The sequence below is a fragment of the Heptranchias perlo genome, unplaced genomic scaffold, assembly GCF_035084215.1.
Source record: "Heptranchias perlo isolate sHepPer1 unplaced genomic scaffold, sHepPer1.hap1 HAP1_SCAFFOLD_153, whole genome shotgun sequence".
Taxonomy (NCBI): domain Eukaryota; kingdom Metazoa; phylum Chordata; class Chondrichthyes; order Hexanchiformes; family Hexanchidae; genus Heptranchias; species Heptranchias perlo.
This window is the reverse complement of record NW_027138785.1, coordinates 310561-335979: the sequence shown is the minus strand read 5'-3', so window position 1 is coordinate 335979 and position 25419 is coordinate 310561. Positions and strand designations below refer to the sequence as shown.

General features: G+C 50.0%; 1 long non-coding RNA gene across 1 annotated transcript; it reads right to left on the bottom strand.

The window, feature by feature from the left end:
* Positions 1-14031: 14031 nt before the first annotated feature.
* LOC137309193 (uncharacterized) lies at positions 14032-25221 on the bottom strand. The gene is made up of 3 exons (XR_010959792.1): positions 25156-25221; positions 16295-16400; positions 14032-14145 (listed from the first exon to the last, which is right to left on the bottom strand). It is a non-coding gene; the product is annotated as an uncharacterized lncRNA (long non-coding RNA).
* Positions 25222-25419: the final 198 nt, after the last annotated feature.

The window sequence follows — 25419 nt, the reverse complement described above, 5'->3', positions numbered from 1 at the left end:
AATTACACTCCAATACAGTAAGTTTATTAATGTCCCCTTGCATTTTGACACATTCGTCCTTGGTATTAGCTATATTCTCAATTTGGTTCCATCCTCAAATTTTGAAATTGTACTTCCGATTCCTGAATCGAAATCGTTAATGTAAATTGTGAACAACAGTGTTCCCCAGTGATCCATGTGGAACACCACTTCCCACCTTTTGCCAGTCGGAGTAGCTATCCTTAATCCCTACTCTCTGTTGTATATTTTGTAGCCAGCTTGATATCCATTCTGCCATCTGTCCCCTGACTCCACATACTCTGATCTTAGTCATGAGTCGACAATTCAGTACCTTATCGAAGGCCTTGAGAAAATCCAAATATATTACATCGACTGCATTACCCTTGTCGACTCTTTCTATAAATTCTTCAAAGAATTCAATAAGTTTGCTCAAGCTTGAATTTCCCTTCTGAGATCAGTGCTGACTATTCTATTAAATATTCATTTTCTAGATGTTTTTCTGTTTCATCTTTGAGTTAAACATTCCATTATCTTTCCCACTTACTGTAAGATTAAGTTCGCTCCATTCCACCATTTAAATGGACTAAACTCACTCACAGTGTCAGCTCTCACTCCGGCTCCTCCCACAGTCACTCCCACTGATGGACTGTAACCAGGGACTAAACTCACTCACAGTGTCAGCTCTCACTCCGGCTCCTCCCACAGTCACTCCCACTGATGGACTGTAACCAGGGACTAAACTCACTCACAGTGTCAGCTCTCACTCCAGCTCCTCCCACAGTCACTCCCACTGATGGACTGTAACCAGGGACTAAACTCACTCACAGTGTCAGCTCTCACTCCGGCTCCTCCCACAGTCACTCCCACTGATGGACTGTAACCAGGGACTAAACTCACTCACGGTGTCAGCTCTCACTCCGGCTCCTCCCACAGTCACTCCCACTGATGGACTGTAACCAGGGACTAAACTCACTCCCAGTGTCAGCTCTCACTCCTGCTCCTCCCACAGTCATTCCCACTGATGGACTGTAACCAGGGACTAAACTCACTCACAGTGTCAGCTCTCACTCCGGCTCCTCCCACAGTCACTCCCACTGATGGACTGTAACCAGGGACTAAACTCACTCACAGTGTCAGCTCTCACTCCGCGGAGCTCCTCCCACAGTCACTCCCACTGATGGACTGTAACCAGGGACTAAACTCACTCCCAGTGTCAGCTCTCACTCCTGCTCCTCCCACAGTCACTCCCACTGATGGACTGTAACCAGGGACTAAACTCACTCCCAGTGTCAGCTCTCACTCCTGCTCCTCCCACAGTCACTCCCACTGATGGACTGTAACCAGGGACTAAACTCACTCACAGTGTCAGCTCTCACTCCGGCTCCTCCCACAGTCACTCCCACTGATGGACTGTAACCAGGGATTAAACTCACTCACAGTGTCAGCTCTCACTCCGGCTCCTCCCACAGTCACTCCCACTGATGGACTGTAACCAGGGACTAAACTCACTCACGGTGTCAGCTCTCACTCCGGCTCCTCCCACAGTCACTCCCACTGATGGACTGTAACCAGGGACTAAACTCACTCACAGTGTCAGCTCTCACTCCGGCTCCTCCCACAGTCACTCCCACTGATGGACTGTAACCAGGGACTAAACTTCTCACGGTGTCAGCTCTCACTCCGGCTCCTCCCACAGTCACTCCCACTGATGGACTGTAACCAGGGACTAAACTCACTCACAGTGTCAGCTCTCACTCCGGCTCCTCCCACAGACATCCCACTGATGGACTGTAACCAGGGACTAAACTCACTCACGGTGTCAGCTCTCACTCCGGCTCCTCCCACAGTCACTCCCACTGATGGACTGTAACCAGGGACTAAACTCACTCCCAGTGTCAGCTCTCACTCCGGCTCCTCCCACAGTCACTCCCACTGATGGACTGTAACCAGGGACTAAACTCACTCACAGTGTCAGCTCTCACTCCGGCTCCTCCCACAGTCACTCCCACTGATGGACTGTAACCAGGGACTAAACTCACTCACAGTGTCAGCTCTCACTCCGGCTCCTCCCACAGTCACTCCCACTGATGGACTGTAACCAGGGACTAAACTCACTCCCAGTGTCAGCTCTCACTCCGCGGAGCTCCTCCCACAGTCACTCCCACTGATGGACTGTAACCAGGGACTAAACTCACTCACAGTGTCAGCTCTCACTCCGGCTCCTCCCACAGTCACTCCCACTGATGGACTGTAACCAGGGACTAAACTCACTCCCAGTGTCAGCTCTCACTCCGCGGAGCTCCTCCCACAGACATCCCACTGATGGACTGTAACCAGGGGTGTAAACCTGACTCCAGGTGACATCACAAAGGAGCCAGGAGCCAATCACACAGCAGCCAGGAAATGTCACAAAGCAGCCAAGGCCCCGCCCACGAGGTGTTACAGGGTCACATGACCAGGCTCTGCTCCTGGTCTTCAGTCTCCCTGGACTGGAGCTCAGGTTACAGAATCGGACTTGTAGTGTTTTGTCCTGTCTCCGACCCCAGTTCCCCTCTAACGACGCCCCATGCAGGGAGCACAGCCTCCCATTGTTACCCTTTATGAATCCTGTGTCCCAACCTCCTGATGTGAGGTCCCACTATTCAATGTCCCCACATCCACCTCTTGCTTCAACACAAAGAAATGACAAGAGATGTTTTAAAGGAGGAAAGGATAAAGAGATGTTCTGCTGCTGATGGAGGAGAATGTCCCAAGGGTAGTGTTGGTGCCATTGGTTCAATGAGCAAGATGGATGTTGGTGAGTGTGACTGAACATGTCCTACCTCTTTGGGTTCACTCTCTTGTCCCTTGACCAGTTCTGGAAATGTGCTGTCAGGAAATGTGTGACATGTGAAGGACAGTCCTGGTCTTCAGAGATAAGCTGAAACAGAAGCATTGAAGAGGTCAAAGGTGGAAAATTCCTCAGATTTGATGTCACACACCCTCAATATTCCAACAGCAAACACAAGAAAATCATAAAGTAGGATCGGAGTGGACAGGGTCTGATCTCTAGAGGTTACTCATGGACCTCGACAGTTAGTGCTGCACCTTCCCAGAGTCTGATCTCTGGAGGTTACTCATGTACCTGGACAGTTAGTGCTGCACCTTCCCAGGGTCTGATCTCCAGAGGTTACTCATGTACCTGGACAGTTAGTGCTGCACCTTCCCAGGGTCTGATCTCTAGAGGTCACTCATGTACCTGGACAGTTAGTGCTGCACCTTCCCAGGGTCTGATCTCTGGAGGTTACTCATGTACCTGGACAGTTAGTGCTGCACCTTCCCACGGTCTGATCTCTCGAGGTTACTCATGTACCGAGACAGTTAGTGCTGCACCTTCCCAGGGTCTGATCTCTAGAGGTTACTCATGTACCTGGACAGTTAGTGCTGCACCTTCCCACGGTCTGATCTCTCGAGGTTACTCATGTACCGAGACAGTTAGTGCTGCACCTTCCCACGGTCTGATCGCTAGAGGTTACTCATGTACCTGGACAGTTAGTGCTGCACCTTCCCAGGGTCTGATCTCTGGAGGTTACTCATGTACCTGGACAGTTAGTGCTGCACCTTCCCAGAGTCTGATCTCTGGAGGTTACTCATGTACCTGGACAGTTCGTGCTGCACCTTCCCAGGGTTTGATCTCTAGAGGTCACTCATGTACCTGGACAGTTAGTGCTGCACCTTCCCAGGGTCTGAACCTGTGACTGGGATGTTTCGTGCTCTTGTGCTGATCTCTGAGTGTGTGGAATGTACCAGATTTCAGTCCAGTGCTGGGTACATGAATGAAATGGTCAATGAAGGAGTCACTCAGTCTCAATGGGCAATTCAAACCAAGAACGGAACAATTTACCCCAAAGAGTGATCTCCATCACTTGTCCATTCATCTTTGGGAGAGGGGGCAGGATGGTGAAAACATTTTGCTAAATCTTTTGTCTCATAGTTTTTCCAGTGAATACCTGTTCCTATGTCAGGACAGTAACTGTAGAAGAGAAAAGGGCAGAACAGTGATGGGTCCCCACCCTCCAGGGATGTACTGAACCTTCCTGACTTTAGATCACCTCTCATTCTTCTAAACTCCAGTGTATACAGGCCCAACTTGTCCAACCTTTCCTCACAAGATAATCCCCTCATCCCAGGAATCAGTCGAGTGAACCTTCTCTGAACCGCCTCCAAAGCAATTATGTCCTTTCTTAAATAAAGAGACCAAAACTGCACACAGTATTCTAGATGTGGTCTCACCAATGCCCTGTACAACTGTAGCAAAACATCTCTACTTTTATATTCTATTCCCCTTGCAATAAATGACAACATTCCATTTGCCTTCCTAATCACTTGCTGTACCTGCATACTAACTTTTTGTGATTCATGTACTAGGACACCCAGATCCCTCTGTACCTCAGAGTTCTGCAATCTCTCTCCATTTAAATAATATACTGCTTTTCTATTCCTCCTGCCAAAGTGGATAAGTTCACATTTCCCACATTATACTCCATCTGACAAATGTTTGCCAACTCACTTAACCTATCTATAATCGCTTTGCAGACTCCTTATGTCCTCTTCACAACTTACTTTCCTACCTACCTTTGTGTCATCAGCAAATTTAGCAACCATACATTCAGTCCCTTCATCCAAGTCATTGATATAGATTGTAAATAGTTGAGGCCCAAGCACTGATCCCTGTGGCACTCCACTCGTTACATCTTGCCAACCTGAAAATGACCCATTTATGCCTACTCTCTGTTTCCTGTTAGCTAACCAATCCTTTATCCATGCTAATATGTTACCCCCTACACCATGAGCCCTTATTTTGTGTAGTAGCCTATGAGCAGGGGAATGAGATTAATTGGAAAGCTCTTTCAAAGAGCCAGCACAGGCACAATGGGCCGTATGGCCTTCTCCACAGTAACTACTACGATACTGTACTATGACAGGTTGCATGGACTGGGCTTGTATTGCACTGAGTGTAGAAGATTAACGGGTGATCTAATTGATCTGTTTAAGACGATTAAAGGATCTGATAGGGCAGATGGAGAAAAACTATTTCCTCTGGTGGGAGAGTCCAGAACAAGGGGGCATATCCTTAAAATGAGATCTCTGCCGTTCATTACTTTACACAAAGGGGAGTGGAAATCTGGAACTCTCTCCCCAAAAAAACTGTTGAGGCTGGGGGTTAATTCAAAATTTCAAAACTGAGATATCGAGACTTTTGTCAGGCAAGGGTATTAAGGGTTACGGAACTGAGGCGGTAGATGGAGGAAGATACCGATCCGACATGATCTCATTGAATGGCCTCCACCTGTTCCTATGTTCCTCTGCGTAGTCCAATCAAACAGTCCCAGGGCAGGTAAAACATGGGCTAGGTGCAGAGTAAACCTCCCTCGACACTGTCTCATCAAACACCCTCAGGGCAGGTGCAGCATGGGTTAGATACAGAGTAAAGCTCCCTCTCTCCATCCCTCCAACTAGTCTCCCCCACTCCCACTGGTTTCCAACACTTGGGCTGTACAAGGAAATTCCAACATTGGCACCTAACCCTGGGACTGTACACGGGGATTCTGACCCTGGGACTGTACACGGGGATTCTGACCCTGGGACTGTACACGGGGATTCTGACCCTGGGACTGTACACGGGGATTCTGACCCTGGGACTGTACACGGGGATTCTGACCCTGGGACTGTACACGGGGATTCTGACCCTGGGACTGTACACGGGGATTCTGACCCTGGGACTGTACACGGGGATTCTGACCCTGGGACTGTACACGGGGATTCTGACCCTGGGACTGTACACGGGGATTCTGACCCTGGGACTGTACACGGGGATTCTGACCCTGGGACTGTACACGGGGATTCTGACCCTGGGACTGTACACGGGGATTCTGACCCTGGGACTGTACACGGGGATTCTGACCCTGGGACTGTACACGGGGATTCTGACCCTGGGACTGTACACGGGGATTCTGACCCTGGGACTGTACACGGGGATTCTGACCCTGGGACTGTACACGGGGATTCTGACCCTGGGACTGTACACGGGGATTCTGACCCTGGGACTGTACACGGGGATTCTGACCCTGGGACTGTACACGGGGATTCTGACCCTGAGACTGGACACGGGGATTCTGACCCTGGGACTGGACACGGGGATTCTGACCCTGGGACTGTACACGGGGATTCTGACCCTGGGACTGGACACGGGGATTCTGACCCTGAGACTGTACACGGGGATTCTGACCCTGGGACTGTACACGGGGATTCTGACCCTGGGACTGTACACAGGGATTCTGACCCTGGGACTGTACACAGGGATTCTAACCCTGGGACTGGACACGGGGATTCTAACCCTGGGACTGTACACAGGGATTCTGACCCTGGGACTGTACACAGGGATTCTGACCCTGGGACTGGACACGGGGATTCTGACCCTGGGACTGTACACGGGGATTCTGACCCTGGGACTGTACACGGGGATTCTGACCCTGGGACTGGACACGGGGATTCTGACCCTGGGACTGTACACGGGGATTCTGACCCTGGGACTGTACACGGGGATTCTGACCCTGGGACTGTACACGGGGATTCTGACCCTGGGACTGTACACAGGGATTCTGACCCTGGGACTGTACACGGGGATTCTGACCCTGGGACTGTACACGGGGATTCTGACCCTGGGACTGTACACGGGGATTCTGACCCTGGGACTGTACACGGGGATTCTGACCCTGGGACTGGACACGGGGATTCTGACCCTGGGACTGTACACGGGGATTCTGACCCTGGGACTGGACACGGGGATTCTGACCCTGGGACTGTACACGGGGATTCTGACCCTGGGACTGTACACGGGGATTCTGACCCTGGGACTGTACACGGGGATTCTGACCCTGGGACTGTACACGGGGATTCTGACCCTGGGACTGTACACGGGGATTCTGACCCTGGGACTGTACACGGGGATTCTGACCCTGGGACTGGACACGGGGATTCTGACCCTGGGACTGTACACGGGGATTCTGACCCTGGGACTGTACACGGGGATTCTGACCCTGGGACTGGACACGGGGATTCTGACCCTGGGACTGGACACGGGGGCCCAACTCTGGGTCTCTTCTGCTACAATTCTGCTGGATATACACTATAACCCGGCCACTTACCGAGTCCTTGAGGAGAGATGGTGAGAAATCCCCTGTGTGGAGAGTGCGACTAAAATAAATGAGGCAATGATTTCCTCTCCAGGTCACGGGGACCCTGAAGCCCCGCCCACTCTTTGTTCCCGTCACTGGGACGCTAAAGCCCCGCCCACTCTTTGTTCTCCGTCACGGGGACCCTGAAGCCCCGCCCACTCTTTGTTCCCGTCACGGGGACCCTGAAGCCCCGCCCACTCTTTGTTCCAGGTCACGGGGACCCTGAAGCCCCGCCCACTCTTTGTTCCCGTCACTGGGACCCTGAAGCCCCGCCCACTCTTTGTTCCCGTCACTGGGACCCTGAAGCCCCGCCCACTCTTTGTTCCCGTCACTGGGACGCTAAAGCCCCGCCCACTCTTTGTTCTCCGTCACGGGGACCCTGAAGCCCCGCCCACTCTTTGTTCTCCGTCACTGGGACCCTGAAGCCCCGCCCACTCTTTGTTCTCCGTCACGGGGACGCTAAAGCCCCGCCCACTCTTTGTTCCCGGTCACGGGGACCCTGAAGCCCCGCCCACTCTTTGTTCTCCGTCACGGGGACCCTGAAGCCCCGCCCACTCTTTGTTCCCGGTCACGGGGACCCTGAAGCCCCGCCCACTCTTTGTTCTCCGTCACGGGGACCCTGAAGCCCCGCCCACTCTTTGTTCCCGGTCACGGGGACCCTGAAGCCCCGCCCACTCTTTGTTCCCGGTCACGGGGACCCTGAAGCCCCGCCCACTCTTTGTTCCCAGTCACGGGGACCCTGAAGCCCCGCCCACTCTTTGTTCCCGGTCACGGGGACCCTGAAGCCCCGCCCACTCTTTGTTCCCGGTCACGGGGACCCTGAAGCCCCGCCCACTCTTTGTTCCCGGTCACTGGGACCCTGAAGCCCTGCCCACTCTTTGTTCCCGGTCACGGGGACCCTGAAGCCCCGCCCACTCTTTGTTCCCGGTCACTGGGACCCTGAAGCCCCGCCCACTCTTTGTTCTCCGTCACGGGGACCCTGAAGCCCCGCCCACTCTTTGTTCTCCGTCACGGGGACCCTGAAGCCCCGCCCACTCTTTGTTCCCAGTCACGGGGACCCTGAAGCCCCGCCCACTCTTTGTTCCCAGTCACGGGGACCCTGAAGCCCCGCCCACTCTTTGTTCTCCGTCACGGGGACCCTGAAGCCCCGCCCACTCTTTGTTCTCCGTCACGGGGACCCTGATGCCCCGCCCACTCTTTGTTCCCGGTCACGGGGACCCTGAAGCCCCGCCCACTCTTTGTTCCCGGTCACGGGGACCCTGAAGCCCCGCCCACTCTTTGTTCTCCGTCACGGGGACCCTGAAGCCCCGCCCACTCTTAGATCTTGTCACATGTGCAGTTTTGCTGCACACTGAACCAAGATGACAGGCGTTAACCTGGGCCTGTGACGGGAGAAAGCCCCGCAGCTGCCACCCCCGCTGGGAGCAAATGCGGGACCTGTGGGTTTTTATTCGAGAATTGCGGCCTACACTAGTTTTTAATGAAGACTCCCGGCCCATCCGCCGGTTCCATTAATCCCCCGCTCCCGCCGTCTCTTACCCAAAGGTAATTAGGGATGGGCAATAAATGCCAGCCTCACCAGCGACGCCCACATCCCATGAACGGATAAAAAAAACCCGCTCCCGACCCACGACTCCAGCCTCTGTCCGTCTCCAGCACTCGCACTGCGCCTGGTCCAAACACTGCCCGCACTGCGCCTGCGCGCAGGCCTCCTGTGGTGTGGATAGGGCACATTCTCCACCGCAGGGAATGTTGGGTAAGAGCCCCACCATTGAAAGCCCCAATTAGAGAATAGAACATTAATTTCTGTGATCAGATTGAGATTGGGGCCGGAGGGACAATGAATAAAATCAATAAATTAAATAGAAAGCCAAGGTCACCGTCCCTCCGCCATGGTTCAGTCCTGGATGTGATTAACAGCAGCAGAAACAGCAGAATCCAACCCCTGCAGTCAGAGGTGAACTCGCTGGTGTCTCAGCAGAGAGGGTGAAGGAGTGAATCTCTTCCCACACACGGAGCAGGTGAACGGCCCCTCCAAACGAGAGTGTGTTGCTGTTTCAGAGGGTCATTTCTGGTTTCAAAGCTCTCCTTAATAATTGCGGACTCGTCGGACGGTCCTACATTTAACCCAGGTCCGATCAAGATGAGTTCTGTTTATTAAACCTCAGTTAGGTTCCCCTCAAGCTGCTGAGTGAGTGAATTAACTCTTTTTTGACGAATCACCAAGGAAGAAGCCAGACTGCAAGTCATGCACTAAACACTGTTCATTGGTTACAAATCACAACTTATAGTTAAAATTGGGCACAGGGACATTTAATAGACATGTAGAAATGTAATCAGAGTTACCAAGCAGTTGGGCAGCAAATGATAAATGGACAGACTTACTTAACAAAACGAGTAGCAAAGGTTACACAGGTAATTCAGTGAACCACTATAAATCAGCATGAATGAATGTTGAGTATTAATGACAACAGGGACCAGAGTCTGAGGTTTTAAATTGGTGAGATTACTTCAAGAGTAATTCCTTCGATTGCTGACATGTTAACAGCTTTGAACAGCCCGTTTATCAAATAACTCAAGTCTCCGTGTGGTCACCAACATTCAGAGCTTACACGGCCTCGTCCTCGAGTTACAGAAGAGACTCTCTCCTGTCAATACAGAGCTGGAGGATTGGGCTGTGATGTGTTTATCATCTTTTGTTCAATACATTTGCGGAGTGGATTGATATTTCGAACGAGGTTTGCAGGCGTGATGCTCGAGTCACACATCGAAGGTGAGAGAGATTCTGTGGAACACACGCTAAATCCAGAAATCCATGACATCAGAAATAAACCTCAACTGCCAGAAGGAACATGGTTCAGTCCTGGATGTGATTAACAGCAGAATCACAGTTACATGTGAACTCGGTGGTGAGCCAGCCGGCTGGATGGTTGTTTAAATCCCTTCCCACACACGGGACAGGTGAACGGCCTCTCCCCAGTGTGAACACGCTGGTGTCTCAGCAGTTCACTTTTCCTTTTGAAGCTCTTCTCACAGTCCGAACATTTTAAAGGTCTCTCTCCAGACTGAACAAGTTGGTGAGCAGTTTTTATTTTTTTTATTGGGATGTTCATGTGATGTGGGCGTCGCTGGTGAGGCCGGCATTTATTGCCCATCCCTAATTGCCCTTGAGAAGGTGGTGGTGAGCCACCTTCTTGAACCGCTGCAGTCCGTGTGGTGACGGTTCTCCCACAGTGCTGTTAGGAAGGGAGTTCCAGGATTTTGACCTAGCGACGATGAAGGAACGGCGATATATTTCCAAGTCGGGATGGTGTGTGACTTGAGGGGAACGTGCAGCTGGTGTTGTTCCCATGTGCCTGCTGCTCTTGTCCTTCTAGGTGGTAGAGGTCGCGGGTTTGGGAGGTGCTGCCGAAGAAGCCTTGTCGAGTTGCTGCAGTGCATCCTGTGGATGGTACACACTGCAGCCACAGTGCGCCGGTGGTGAAGGGAGTGAATGTTTAGGGTGGTGGATGGGGTGCCAATCAAGCGGGCTGCTTTGTCCTGGATGGTGTCGAGCTTCTTGAGTGTTGTTGGAGCTGCACTCATCCAGGCAAGTGGAGAGTATTCCATCGCACTCCTGACTTGTGCCTTGTAGATGTTGAAAGGCTTTGGGGAGTCAGGAGGTGAGTCACTCGCCGCAGAATACACAGCCTCTGACCTGCTCTCGTAGCCACAGTATTTATATGGCTGGTCCAGTTAAGTTTCTGGTCAATGGTGACCCCCAGGATGTTGATGGTGGGGGATTCGGCAATGCTAATGCTGTTGAATGTCAAGGGGAGGTGGTCAGACTCTCTTTTGTTGGAGATGGTCATTGCCTGGCACTTGTCTGGCGCGAATGTTACTTGCCACTTATGAGCCCAAGCCTGGATGTTGTCCAGGTCTTGCTGCATGCGGGCTCAGACTGCTTCATTATCTGAGGGGTTGCGAATGGAACTGAACACTGTGCAATCATCAGCGAACATCCCCATTTCTGACCTTATGATGGAGCGAAGGTCATTGATGAAGCAGCTGAAGATGATTGGGCCTAGGACACTGCCCTGAGGAACTCCTGCAGTAATGTCCTGGGGCTGAGATGATTGGCCTCCAACAACCACTACCATCTTCCTTTGTGCCAGGTACGAGTCCAACCACTGGAGAGTTTTCCCCCTGATTCCCATTGACTTCAATTTTATGAGGGCTGCTTGGTGCCACACTCGGTCAAATGCTGCCTTGATGTCAAGGGCAGTCACTCTCACCTCACCTCTGGAATTCAGCTCTTTTGTCCATGTTTGGACCAAGGCAGTAATGAGGTCGGGAGTCGAGTGGTCCTGGCGGAACCCAAACTGAGCATCGGTGAGCAGGTTATTGGTGAGTAAGTGCCGCTTGATAGCACTGTCGACGACACCTTCCATCACTTTGCTGATGATTGAGAGTAGACTGATGGGGCGGTAATTGGCCGGATTGGATTTGTCCTGCTTTTTATGGACAGGACATACCTGGGCAATTTTCCACATTGTTGGGTAGATGCCAGTGTTGGAGCTGTACTGGAACAGTTTGGTTTGAGGCGCAGCTAGTTCTGGAGTACAAGTCTTCAGCACTACAGATGGGATGTTGTCGGGGCCCATAGCCTTTGCTGTATCCAGTGCACTCAGCCGTTTCTTGATATCAAGTAGATCAATCAAATTGGCTGAAGACTGGCTTCTGTGATGGTGGGGATATCAGGAGGAGGCTGAGATGGATCATCCACTCGGCACTTCTGGCTGAAGATGGTTGCAAACGCTTCAGCCTTGTCTTTTGCACTCACGTGCTGGACTCCGCCATCATTGAGGATGGGGATGTTTACAGAGCCTCCTCCTCCCGTTAGTTGTTTAATTGTGCACCGCCATTCACGACTGGATGTGGCAGGACTGCAGAGCTTTGATCTGATCCGTTGGTTGTGGAATCGCTTAGCTCTGTCCATAGCATGTTGCTTCCGCTGTTTAGCATGCATGTAGTCCTGAGTTGTAGCTTCACCAGGTTGGCACCTCATTTTTAGGTACGCCTGGTGCTGCTCCTGGCATGCTCTTCTACGCTCCTCATTGAACCAGGGTTGATCCCCTGGCTTGTTGGTAATGGTAGAGTGAGGAATATGCCGGGCCATGAGGTTACAGATTGTGCTGGAATACAATTCTGCTGCTGCTGATGGCCCACAGCGCCTTATGGATGCCCAGTTTTGAGCTGCTAGATCTGTTCTGAATCTATCCCATTTAGCACGGTGGTTAGTGCCACACAACACGTTGGATGGTGTCCTCGGTGCGAAGACGGGATTTCATCTCCACGAGGACTGTGCGGTGGTCACTCCTACCAATACTGTCATGGACAGATGCATTTGCAACAGGTAGATTAGTGAGGATGAGGTCAAGTAAGTTTTTGCCTCGTGTTGGTTCGCTCACCACCTGCCGTAGGCCCAATCTGGCAGCTATGTCCTTCAGGATTCGGCCAGCTCGGTCAGTAGTGGTGCTACCGAGCCACTCTTGGTGATGGACATTGAAGTCCCCCACCCAGAGTACATTCTGTGCCCTTGCTACCCTCAGTGCTTCCTCCAAGTGGTGTTCAACATGGAGGAGGACTGATTCATCAGCTGAGGGAGGACGGTAGGTGGTAATCAGCAGGAGGTTTCCTTGCCCATGTTTGACCTGATGCCATGAGATTTCATGGGGTCCAGAGTCAATGTTGAGGACTCCCAGGGCCACTCCCTCCTGACTGTATATCACTGTACCGCCACCTCTGGTGGGTCTGTCCTGCCGGTGGGACAGGACATACCCAGGGATGGTGATGGAAGAATCTGGGACGTTGGCTGAAAGGTATGATTCTGTGAGTATGGCTATATCAGGCTGTTGCTTGACTAGTCTGTGGGACAGCTCTCCCAATTTTGGCACAAGTCCCCGAATGTTAGTGAGGAGGATTTTGCAGGGTCGACTGGGCTTGGTTTGCCTTTGTCGTGTCCGATGCCTGGTGGTCCGATGCCGGGTGGTCCGTCCGGTTTTATTCTTCTCTACTGGGGAGAGGCCATTCACCTGATCCGTGTGTCGGAAGGGATTCACTCGGTCATCCAACCTCCTGACACACCAGCGAGTTCACACTGGGGAGAGGCCGTTCAGCTACAGCTTGAGTGGGAAGGGATTCACGTGTTCCTCCCACCTCACTCAACATCATTGAGTTCACACTGGAGGGAAACCATTCGTCTGCTCCATTGAGGCTGGATGAAAAAGTGAACCCCTTCCCACACACGGAGCAGGTGAACGGCCTCTCCCCAGTGTGAGTGCGCTGGTGTATCAGGAGGCCGTATGACTGAGTGAATCCCTTCTCACACACGGAGCAGGTGAACGGCCTCTCCCCAATGTGAGTGCGCTGGTGTATCAGGAGGCCGTATGACTGAGTGAATCCCTTCTCACACACGGAGCAGGTGAACGGCCTCTCCCCAATGTGACAGTGTCGATGAGTTTCCGGCCTGGACGGGGAATTGAACCCCTTCCCACAGTCCCCACATTTCCACGGTTTCTCCGTGGTCCGGGTGTCCTTGTGTCTCTCCAGGTTGGACGATCAGTTGAAGCCTCGTCCACACACAGAACACGTGGACGGTTTCTCCCCGCTGTGAATGGTGTGATGTTTTTTCAGGCTGTGTCACTGGTTAAAGCTCTTTCCACACTCAGTGCATTGGAACACTCTCACTCGGGTCTGAGAGTCTCAGTGCTTTTCCACTCACACTGATGTTTGAAATCTTCTCCCAGAGACAGAACAGAAAAACATTTCTCCTTCCACATTCAAAGGCCGATGATATTCAGGTCCTGATGAATCAAGTCATTCTGTCAGATCTTGACGTGATCTTTGGTTTGAGTTTCCCATCTGCAAATCTTCCCCGTCTAATACCCTGTAAAAGGAGTTTATAAAAGTCATCACTGTAAATACAGGATAGAAATTCAGAACAGACAATTCCAATGGAACAATCTTCCTCTCGTTCCCCAAAGTTGTAAATCCCCATCCCACACATTCTCCCTCCTCCCTGTGCTAAATCCAAACCGAGCACAACGTCTCCAACATTTTTCCCTGAACTCTGAGAGTTCGCCCTCCCCTGAAGGTGCTGACTCTGACTGGGTTCAGTTCTACACTCACTGGTTCCTCTCTCTCTCTCCTCCCCTGAAGGTGCTGACTCTGACTGGGTTCAGTTCTACACTCACTGGTACCCCTCTCTCTCTCCCTCCCTCCCCTGAAGGTGCTGACTCTGACTGGGTTCAGTTCTACACTCACTGGTTCCTCTCTCTCTCTCCTCCCCTGAAGGTGCTGACTCTGACTGGGTTCAGTTCTACACTCACTGGTACCCCTCTCTCTCTCCCTCCCTCCCCTGAAGGTGCTGACTCTGACTGGGTTCAGTTCTACACTCACTGGTTCCCCTCTCTCTCTCTCTCCTCCCCCTGAAGGTCCTGACTCTGACTGGGTTCAGTTCTACACTCACTGGTTCCTCTCTCTCTCTCCTCCCCTGAAGGTGCTGACTCTGACTGGGTTCAGTTCTACACTCACTGGTACCCCTCTCTCTCTCCCTCCCTCCCCTGAAGGTGCTGACTCTGACTGGGTTCAGTTCTACACTCACTGGTTCCCCTCTCTCCCCTCCCCTGAAGGTGCTGACTCTGACTGGGTTCAGTTCTCCACTCACTGGTTCCCCTCTCTCCCTCTCTCTATGATTCTATATATGGGCCAAGTGCAGGCAATTGGGACTAGCTTAGTGGTATAAACTGGGCGACATGGACATGTTGGGCCGAAGGGCCTGTTTCCATGTTGTAACTTCTATGATTCTATGATTCTATGATTCTCCCCTGAAGGTGTTGACTCTGACTGGGTTCAGTTCCACACTCACTGGTTCCCCTCTCTCCCTCCCCTGAAGGTGTTGACTCTGACTGGGTTCAGTTCCACACTCACTGGTTCCCCTCTCTCTCCTCCCCTATGGTGCTGACTCTGACTGGGTTCAGTTCCACACTCACTGGTTCCCCTCTCTCTCTCTCCTCCCCTATGGTGCTGACTCTGACTGGGTTCAGTTCCACACTCACTGGTTCCCCTCTCTCCCTCCCCTGAAGGTGCTGACTCTGACTGGGTTCAGTTCTACACTCACTGGTTCCCCTCTCTCCCCTCCCCTGAAGGTGCTGACTCTGACTGGGTTCAATTCTACACTCACTGGTTCCCCTCTCTCTCCTCCCCTGAAGGTGCTGACTCTGACTGGGTTCAGTTCTACACTCACTGGTTCCCCTCTCTCTCCTCCCCTGAAGGTGCTGACTCTGACTGGGTTCAGTTCCACACTCACTGGTTCCCCTCTCTCCCCTCCCCTGAAGGTGCTGACTCTGACTGGGTTCAGTTCCACACTCACTGGTTCCCCTCTCTCTCCCTCCCCTGAAGGTGCTGACTCTGACTGGGTTCAGTTCTACACTCACTGGTTCCTCTCTCCCCTCCCCTGAAGGTGCTGACTCTGACTGGGTTCAGTTCCACACTCACTGGTTCCTCTCTCCCCTCCCCTGAAGGTGCTGACTCTGACTGGGTTCAGTTCCACACTCACTGGTTCCCCTCTCTCTCTCTCTCTCTCTCTCTCCCTCCCCTGAAGGTGCTGACTCTGACTGGGTTCAGTTCCACACTCACTGGTTCCCCTCTCTCTCTCTCTCTCTCTCTCCCTCCCCTGAAGGTGCTGACTCTGACTGGGTTCAGTTCTACACTCACTGGTTCCCCTCTCTCTCTCTCTCTCCTCCCCCTGAAGGTGCTGACTCTGACTGGGTTCAGTTCTACACTCACTGGTTCCCCTCTCTCCCCTCCCCTGAAGGTGCTGACTCTGACTGGGTTCAGTTCCACACTCACTGGTTCCCCTCTCTCCCTCCCCTGAAGGTGCTGACTCTGACTGGGTTCAGTTCTACACTCACTGGTTCCTCTCTCTCCTCCCCTGAAGGTGCTGACTCTGACTGGGTTCAGTTCTACACTCACTGGTTCCTCTCTCTCCTCCCCCTGAAGGTGCTGACTCTGACTGGGTTCAGTTCCGCACTCACTGTTTTCTCCTCCAGAAGGGATGAGGTCAGTGACGGTCTGAGATTTGATGGGGTGGTGTTCACTCGTGAGGTCGCGGTCCAGGGGGAGGTCGGAGGAGTTGTCTCTCTTTAAGGAAAGGGTTAATCAGATGAGCTGCAGAGTTTTGCAAACTGACTTAAAGTGATCTGATGAAGAATACGGATATAATAATGTGAATGATTTGTATTTATATTGTCGTAAGTTTAACATTGAGCCTTTGTTTGTTGAACAGGGAAGTATGATTCTAAAATTGTAATACAACAACAACAACTTGCATTTATATAGCACCTTTAATGTGGTAAAAAATCCCAAGGCACTTCATGGAGCGATTATCAAACACAATTTGACACCGAGCCACATAAGGAGATATTAGGACAGGTGATCAAAAGCTTGGTCCAAAAGAAATCTTAAAGGAGGAGAGAGAGGTAGAGAGGTGGAGAGGTTTATGGAGGGAATTCCAGAGCTTCGGGCCGAGGCAGCTGAAGGCACGGCCGCCAATGGAGGGACGACTAAAATCAGGGATGAACAAGAGGCCAGAATTGTTGGATCACAGAGATTTCGGAGGGTTGTAGGGCTGGATGAGGTTACAGAGATAGGGAGGGGCGAGGCCATGGAGGGATTTGAACACAATGATGAGAATTTTAAATTTGAGGCGTTCCCAGACTGGGTGCCAATGTAGGTCAGCGAGCACAGGGGTGATGGATGTACGGGACTCGGTGTGAGTTAGGATACAGGCAGCAGAGCTTTGGATGGGCTGAAGATTAATGAGAGTGCAAGGTGGGAGGCCAGGTAGGAGAGCATTGGAGTAATCGACCCTGGAGATAGAAAAGCATGGATGAGGGTTTCAGCAGCAGATATTGTAATATCTTCAAGTAGTTCCAATTGTAGAGCTGCACGGACATTCTAAGATGGTGAATGTTTGAACTAAGATTGAACCTTACAGCACCAGCAGGTTCGAACATGATATCACCACCTGCTTAATCGGATAAGTTCATTTGAAATGTTGCAACGAGAGAGCTTGAGAGAACTGTGAGATAATTGGAAGGACAGGACAATTGTGATAAACATTGCGGCCGATTTTCGGATGGTGGAGTGGGTGTGTTGGGGGCACCTAAAATCATAGAAATCCGGAGCGTGTTCGGAGCCTGGCTCTAACCCGCTGACTTCCGAGTTCGCCAGTGACGCGTTCCGGTGCGCGCGTCTCCGGAATGTGGGAGTCCCACCGGCAATTAAAGCCGGCGGGATAATCATTTCCATAGTTTGACAGAGGGTTAAAGTACTTGAAATACTTGATTGAGTAGACATTTTGGCAGGGGTGCAGTTTTGAAGGATCCTCAGTGTGTTTCCCGTGCTGTGGGAAACACTCCCTGTTGGAGCAGACGTGTTTCAGCCAGCAGCCAGTGGGAGATGCAAATGATTATTTGACGGGTGGGGAGAAAACCTCATTTATTGCAGCAGGGCACTCTGTCACTTCAGACAAAGTTTTGGCTGCAAGACTTTGTGTTTCCACTCAAAATTCTTACTTTCCACCCAAAACTCTGCTGTGCAAAGTTACCTACTTTGCGGACCCAGGTCTACAATCGAGCATGATATAGGGCTGCTCCAGACACGCTTCAGGTGCCTCGATCGTTCTGGGGGAGCGCTTCAATACGCACCAGACAGAGTGGGATGCATTATAGTCGTGTGTTGTGCCCTGAACAACAGGACACAACAGAGAGGGGTGCTGCTGGAGGAGGCCCCATCCACATCTGCCACCCAAATTGCAGAGGAGGAGGAGCAACCCAAGGGCAGAACAGAGGCTCACCTGGCTGCTCGTGAGGCCAGTGAGTCACTGATATGTGAACGGTTCTCCCTAACATCAGACAGTGAAAATAGTCCAGTCCTCACCATCAGCCCCCCGCATCCCCCCATCCCGCACAAAACATCCTGCAATTACACATACACCCACTGTAGAGTGACCCACTGGGTGGCATCAAGTGTGGGCGTTGATGGTGAACCTCATGAAAGGGCCCTATTACTGAAGCCAGTCAAGAATGGCCAAGACGTGGCCGTAGTGGTGACAATAATAATATTTAATGTGCATTTAATAAAAAGCAAATATAAATAAAAAACACGACCAACCGTCAAACACCCTTGAGCATCCCCTTTGTGTTCACAAAACCTTCGCCTTTCACTTCCGACTACTCCTACGTGGTGCATCCTCTGTGGCTGCAGCAGAGGTAGTGGCAGCTTGCTCTTGTGCATGACCTGACCGATTGGACGCCCTCTGGGTTTCGGTGCCCGTGAGGGCCCCTCCAAAGACTGCTCCACCTGCACCTGTGCAGGGGCAGACTCGACCACCTGGAGAGGAGGCAGCATTGCAGGTACTGGTTGAGAGGGGGGGCAACGGGTGAGACGTGGGAGCGCTTTGAGTGGTGTCCCCACTTCCATGTCCACTTGCACCATCATTTCTCCCCTGGGCCAGGCCCACACCACTCCCACCACTCTGCTGGACGACAGTTTGGAGGACATGTGTGAAGCCTTGTAAGGCCAGTACCAGTGTATCTGCCTGCCTGTTTAAGGTGGCAGAATGTTGTTCACCCTGAGTCCGAAAGTCCGTTGTCAGGGTCTGAATGGACTCATTGGTGAGCCGTGCCTGAAGCTCCATGGAGGCTAGCCTTCCCTCCATCGCAGACATTCCCGCACTTACCCACAACACTATATCTCAGAGATGCCCTCACGTCCCTGTGACACTATCTCAGAGATTCCCTCCCGTGTCTGTGCCACCATTCCACTCATGCAGGAGTTGGACTCCTCCATCCTCTGTGCGATTGTGGAGAGTGCGCGTGGCACCTGTTCCAGCACCTCGCAAATGTGCTGCTGTCCCTCGATCATTCTCCTTTTAAAGGATGGCCCCCAGGGTTCAGTATCTGTGTCCAGCTGAGCAGAGCCTGGAGAGGAGTGCTCCCACCGAGGCGGACTCTCCACAGCTGCCCCTGCCCCTGCCATCAGTGTCTGCTCGTGCTCATGTGTGTGGTGACTCACCATGTGCGACCCCAACTAACCGAGGATGGGGACCCACCGAGGTGTGTGTATCGGCACTGGTGGATGGCTCGCTCAGCATCTACCCTGTCAAACCCTCTAAGAATTTACCTCTAATTCTTCTAAACTTCAGAGAATGTAGTCACATTCTACACAATGTCTCCTCATTGGACAACCCTCTCTAGTGAACCTTCATTGTACCCCCTCTAAGGCAAGTATATCCTTTCTTAGATAAGGAGATCAAAACTGTACACAGTACTCCAGGTGTGGTCTCACCAAAGCCCTGTACAATTGCAGCAAGACTTCCTTATCCTTATACTCCAATCTCCTTGCAATAAAGGCTAACATACTATTTCCCTTCCTAATTGCTTGCTGTACCTGCATGTTAACTTTCTGTGATCTGTGTACAAGGACACCCAAATCCCCCTGACTACCAACATTTCTTAGTCCCTCATCATTTAAAAAAAATTCTGCTTTTCTATTCTTCCAATTGAATTGGATAATTTCAAATTTCCCATCTCAAATTGTACTCCATCTGCCACCTTCTCGCCCACTCACTTAACCTGTCTATATCCCTTTGCAGACTCTTTGCATCCTCCTCACATCTTAGTTTCCCACCTAGCTTTGCATCATCAGGAAACTTGGATACATTTCACTCGATCCCCTCATCTAAGTCATGGATATAGATTGCAGCAGTTGAGGCCCAAGCATTGATCCTCACAGCACCCCACTAGTTACAATCTGCCAAACCGAAAATTACCCATTTATTCCTACTCTCTGTCTTCTGTTCGTTAACCAATCCTCAATCCATGCTTATATATTACCCCCAATCTTGTGTAACAACCTTTTATGTAGTACCTTATCGAATACCTTTTGAAAATCTAAATATGTGGAACGAGCGACCACAACATGGTTGAATTCCATATCCAATTAGAGGGTGAGAAGGTTGATTCTCAAACAAGCGTACTGAGCTTGAATAAAGGAGACTATGATGGTATGAGAGCGGAATTGATTAAAGTGGACTGGGAAAATAGATTAAAGGGTAAGACGGTACATGAGCAGTGGTGTTCATTTAGGGAGTTATTTTACAACTTTCAAAATAAATATATTCCACTGAGGAAAAAAGGGTGTAAAAGAAATGACAGCCACCCGTGGCTAAGTAAAGAAATCAAGGATAGTATCCGACTAAAAACAAGGACATATAAGGTAGCCAAACTTAGTGGGAGGATAGAAGATTGGGAATTCTTCAAAAGACAGCAAAAAGTAACTAAAGGATTGATTAAGAAAGGGAAGTTAGATTATGAAAAGAAATTAGCAAAAAATATAAAAACAGATAGCAAGAGTTTCTATAGTTATATAAAAAGAAAAAGGGTGGCTAAGGCAAACATAGGTCCCTTAGAGGATGAGACCGGGAAATTAATGGTGGGAAACATGGAGATGGCAAAAATGCTGAACAAATATTTTGTTTCAGTCTTTACAGTAGAGGACACTAAGAATATCCCAACACTGGACAAACAGGGGACTCTCGGGGGGGAGGAGCTAAATACGATTAAAATCACTCAAGAGATGGTACTCAGTAAAATAATGGGACTCAAGGCGGATAAATCCCCTGGACCTGATGGCTTCCATCCTAGGGTCTTGAGGGAAGTGGCAGTAGGGATTGTGGATGCTTTGGTGATAGTTTTCCAAAATTCCCTGGACTCAGGAGAGGTCCCGGCAGATTGGAAAACTGCTAATGTAACACCGTTATTTAAAAAGGGTAGTAGGCAGAAGGCTGGAAATTATAGGCCAGTTAGCTTAACATCTGTGGTGGGTAAAATTTTGGAGTCTATTATTAAGGAGACAGTAACGGAACATTTAGATAAGCATAATTTAATAGGACAAAGTCAGCATGGCTTTATGAAGGGGAAGTCATGTCTGACAAATTTGCTTGAGTTCTTCGAGGATATAACGTATAGGGTGGATAAAGGGGAACCAGTGGACGTAGTGTATTTAGACTTCCAGAAGGCATTCGACAAGGTGCCACATAAAAGATTATTACTTAAGATAAAAAATCACGGGATTGGGGGTAATATTCTGGCATGGGTGGAGGATTGGTTATCAAACAGGAAGCAGAGAGTTGGGATAAATGGTTCATTTTCGGACTGGCAACCAGTAACCAGTGGTGTTCCACAGGGGTCGGTGCTGGGTCCCCAACTCTTTACAATCTATATTAACGATTTGGAGGAGGGGACCGAGTGCAACATATCAAAATTTGCAGATGATACAAAGATGGGAGGGAAAGTAGAGAGTGAGGAGGACATAAAAAACCTGCAAGGGGATATAGACAGGCTGGGTGAGTGGGCGGAGATTTGGCAGATGCAATATAATATTGGAAAATGTGAGGTTATGCACTTTGGCAGGAAAAATCAGAGAGCAAGTTATTTTCTTAATGGCGAGAGACTGGAAAGTACTGCAGTACAAAGGGATCTGGGGGTCCTAGTGCAAGAAAATCAAAAAGTTGGTATGCAGGTGCAGCAGGTGATCAAGAAAGCCAACGGAATGTTGGCTTTTATTGCTAGGGGGATAGAATATAAAAACAAGGAGGTATTGCTGCAGTTATATAAGGTATTGGTGAGACCGCACCTGGAATACTGCATACAGTTTTGGTCTCCATACTTAAGAAAAGACATACTTGCTCTCGAGGCAGTACAAAGAAGGTTCACTCGGTTAATCCCGGGGATGAGGGGGCGGACATATGAGGAGAGGTTGAGTAGATTGGGACTCTACTCATTGGAGTTCAGAAGAATGAGAGGCGATCTTATTGAAACATATAAGATTGTGAAGGGTCTTGATCGGGTGGATGCAGTAAGGATGTTCCCAAAGATGGGTGAAACTAGAACTAGGGGGCATAATCTTAGAATAAGGGGCTGCTCTTTCAAAACTGAGATGAGGAGAAACGTCTGTGGAATTTGCTGCCCCAGGAAGCTGTGGAAGCTACATCATTAGATAAATTTAAAACAGAAATAGACAGTTTCCTAGAAGTAAAGGGAATTAGGGGTTATGGGGAGCGGGCAGGAAATTGGACATGAAGCTGAGTTCGGATCGGTCAATGCCCTGTGGGTGGCGGAGAGGGCCCAGGGGCTATGTGGCCGGGTCCTGCTCCGACTTCTTGTGTTCTTTAGATTTGTGGTTGGGATCAGATCAGCCATGATCTTATTGAATGGCGGAGCAGGCTCGAGGGGCCGATTGGCCTACTCCTGCTCCAATTTCTTATGTTCTTATGTTCTTATCCTGCTGTTTACATCCTCAAAAAACTCTAATAGATTTGTCAAACACGATTTCCCTTTCATAAAACCGTGTTGACTCTGCCTGATTATATTATAATTTTCTAAGTGCCCTGTACTATGTCCTTAATAATAGATTCTAGCATTTTCCCAACGACTGATGTCAGGGCAACTGGCCTTTGGTTCCCTGTTTTCTCTCTCCCTCCTTTCTTGAATAGTGGGGTTACATTTGCTACCTTCCAATCCACGGGGACCATTCTAGAATCTAGGAAATTCTGGAAGATCAAAACCACTATCTCTGCAGCCACCTCTTTCAGAATCCTAGGGTGCAGGCCATCAGATCGAGGGGATTTGTCGGATTTTAGTCCCATTAATTTCTCCAGTATTTTTTCCTTACTAATCTTAATTGCTTTAGGTTCCTCGCTCTCATTCGACCCTTGGTTCCCCTTTATTTCTGGTATGTTTTTGTGTCTTCCACAGCGAAGATAGATAAAAAATATTTGTTTACTCTCTCTGCCATTTCCTTATTCACCATTATAATTTCTCCTGTCTCAGCCTTTAAGGGACCCACGTTTGCTTTCGCTAATCTCTTCATTTTTACATACTTGTAGAAGCTCTTATAATCTGTATTTTATATTTCTTGCTAGTTTACTCGCATATTCAATTGTCTCCATCTATCAATATGTTCTTTGTCTGTCTCTCTCCCCACGTCCCATCACCCTGTCCCTCCCTGTAAGCTGACCATCTGTAATATCTCTATGCTCTGCTGAAGGGCTCTCCCTGACTGGTCACCATTTCTCCTTCATTTCGAGGTGCTCCCTCACCCATCACCGATTTCAGCTTCCTTTACAGACGCTCCCTGATATGTCACCATTTAACCTTCATTTACGGATGCTCCCTGACCAGCCACTATTTCACTTCCCTTTAGAGATGCTCCCTGATGTTTCACCATTTCTCCTTCATTTACAGACGCTCCCTGACCGTTCACCATTCCTCCTTCATTTATAGACGCTCCCTGACCGTTCACCATTCCTCCTTCATTTACAGACGCTCCCTGACCGTTCACCATTTCTCCTTCATTTACAGACGCTCCCTGACCGTTCACCATTTCTCCTTCATTTACAGACGCTCCCTGTTTGTGGTCCCCGGGGTTTATTCACCTGTTCCCTCCGATCCTCTGACCTGCACCGACCGCGCATGCTCAGGACACACTGCCCGATAATGGGCCACTACCGCGCCTGCGCGCTGCGGTCCACTGATTCAGATAGTGCACATTCTGGAGCGCGCTGCATGCTGGGCGCTGTAGCCGCCATTGATGATCTTAATCTCCTGTCTGACAGCAAAGAGGTTGGAAGCAGGTCGGACGCGTTTGGACCAAGGATAATAAAATAACCTAAAACCCCATTGCCTGGTGCTATTAAAACCGCAACAAACACTCAGCGCAGCCGCGACCCCCACTTTGGTGAACTCCAGAAAAGATTTTTGCTGGTGACTATTAATTTCATTTTATTAAATGTTGTAACTGACGGGATCAATTAATGTTTAGTAATGTTTATTAATTGATTACTTTTAGTCAATCGCTCCATTAACCCCGCCCTGGTGATTAAGGAGAGTTCCCGCTCAATGGGAAGATCGGAAACAGACTGGAGGACCGAGCGGGCGATTGGTCCTCCACCCAGTGAGGGGCGGGACTTACAGCACCGAGTGGGCGAGTCTGAGCCCGGATGTCCCTCGTTGTCCAAAACTCTGCATAATTTTTAAAACTTAATTTTTCTTAAACTCCACGAGAAAACCGGACCTTTATATTGTGGCTTTAAACTGTGAGGTGGAGCTAACATTTCAATATTTGTTAGTAAAATGAAGGACACAATCGATTATTTGAGAAATTAACTCAAGCGTAGTGATACAGGAAATGCAGTGGATGTTGTGTAGATGGATTGTGAAAACGTGTTTGATAAGGTGCCGTACAGGAGCCTTGTTGATAAAATTAAGGCTAAAGTAATTAAAGGGAGTGGGGCAGCGCGGATAGGAAGTTGGGTAAAGGGCAGAAAACGGAGGGGAGTGTTTAATGGATTTTCTTTAGACTGGAGGGATGTAAACAATGGTGTCCCCCAGGGTCAGTGTTGGGTTTGGGTATATGGGGCACAAGATGAAAATCACCAGTTGACGCCAAAAAAGGAACCAGGGCTAATGGTGAAGAGGACTGTAAGTGACTTCAGTGTGACATACACAGGTTTCTAAATGGGGGGGGGGGGGGGGTCAGATGAAATTTAACACAGAGCAATGTGGGGTGAAATATTTTGTTATTAAAAAAGATAAAATGTGTACTAAAAGATAAAAGTTTAAAAGTAGTAGAGGAGCAGAACAATAGCGGGGTGTACGATTCTTACTAACGCCTTGTCTTATTAATTAGCAGATTCAAGAGTGCAGTGTCAGCAACTTTAGTACTTTATTGAGAAATACAAGATGAGCAGAGTCTCTGTCCTCTACCGTATCTTATATTGATCCATCAATCAGAGTAAACATGCAAGTCCCGCGTGTCCACAGTAACTTACACGAGGTCAGCCCGCTGGATGGAACATCGGGCGCCCTGAGCTTGATCTCCGGAGTCTCCAGTCCCGACTTCCCCCTTCCATCAGTATCCCCTTACTTTTATACCCTGTAGTGATCCATCTCTGTCACCTGACTCTCCTTTGTTTTCTCTGCTGGGTTTCGGCCGGAAGCGAGGAAAAGACAGCTGGAACTTCTCTGATCTGTGATTTACAAGGACACGTTCCTTGGTTCCCAGCAGTTACTTTTCTTCAGTAATTTTCTCTTGA